The sequence below is a fragment of the Octopus bimaculoides genome, chromosome 10, assembly GCF_001194135.2.
Source record: "Octopus bimaculoides isolate UCB-OBI-ISO-001 chromosome 10, ASM119413v2, whole genome shotgun sequence".
In the NCBI taxonomy this organism is placed as follows: Eukaryota; Metazoa; Mollusca; class Cephalopoda; order Octopoda; family Octopodidae; genus Octopus; species Octopus bimaculoides.
In genome coordinates, this window is record NC_068990.1 from 7,456,760 (window position 1) to 7,458,120 (window position 1,361).

The 1,361-nt window shown below is 35.7% G+C and overlaps 1 protein-coding gene across 1 annotated transcript in view; it reads right to left on the minus strand.

Moving 5' to 3' along the window:
* LOC106871451 (tyrosine 3-monooxygenase) overlaps positions 1-1,361 on the minus strand; it is a 392,944-nt gene that overhangs the window by 61,183 nt on the left and 330,400 nt on the right. The window lies entirely within an intron of this gene.

Genomic DNA, 1,361 nt, shown 5'->3' on the forward strand with positions numbered 1-1,361 from the left:
CGACTTATGACCTATCCTACTTACGACCGATCGACCTTACGACGATTGGCGCACCAGTTTCCGGCAGCAATAATAAATAGCACAGTTGAAATCTAATGGGTTTAATTTCTTAGAAATTAACCTGTCTACGAATGACGTCAGCAAACAAACGACATCGACGATCCACAGCCAAACACCAGTCTACAATAAATTTTTACGTACGTTTTGCAACTATTTCTTACACTACATTGTGTATTTCTTGTATTTGCATTCTCTGGTACTTTTCTATGTACAAATAACACTGTTGTAGTATAATACACAATGCTGTGTGTGACTTTTACCTCCTGAGAACGTACCTTAACAATGTAAAAATATAAAACAAAGCTATATAGGCCTCTAGGTCGCCTTATGACCAAATCGACTTACGAACAGTCAGTCAGAAGCAATTGTGGTCGTAAGTCGATGACAATCTGTGTATATATATATATATATACACCTATAAAGACTGCATTAAATAATATTGCAGAATGTTCAATGGCAACAAAATGCAAATTCCTTAAAATATCCAGCGTCGCTCAATCAATGACATATCAAAACATCGTGAAGGAAATGCTGCACTGAAATATTTCGAGAACCCTACGTAACATTTGCTCAATAAATATAAATTGAGAACTAAAAATATAAGTGATTCATTCATGCAAAATATTCTTGTTTACCGAGAAATCCTGAAAAAAAAAGCTGTTACGTTACAGTGAAACATTAACACAGTCTTTCATATGCTCATACGTCTGTTCTGCGAAACTAAACAGAAAATCCCTTGAAGTATAAATGGTGACGAAATGGGAAATTGTGTGTATAAAGGAGGAGAAATAAAGACAAATAAAGATAAGTGAGCTGCATATTACCTCAAATAATCTCAGAAAGATTTCGGGCAACACAAATACACACACTCGCCCACATATTCATAAGCTTATGCGAATATAAACGCTCAAACACCGACGTGCATATAGACACAAACATACATGGTCTTCCTATGATCGCCCTCGTTTCATTTTCATTGAAGAATATTAGTATCCAGCTTGTGTGAATACCTGCTTGTATGAATGTAATTACACAGCTTCGCCACCTCCAAAGTATTTTAAGAAGCCTCTTTCCACATCTGTGGCTTAGTTTATTTACAGAAAATTATGTTGTGGTGTTTCTTCTCGCGTACAACAACTCTCATATGTCCGTAGACATAATGCACACACAAACACATATATACACACACGCACATATATATACACACAAGCAGACATACACACGCATACTCAGACACACAGGCACACATGCACATACACTGATGCACACATAATGTATGTATATATATATATATATATATA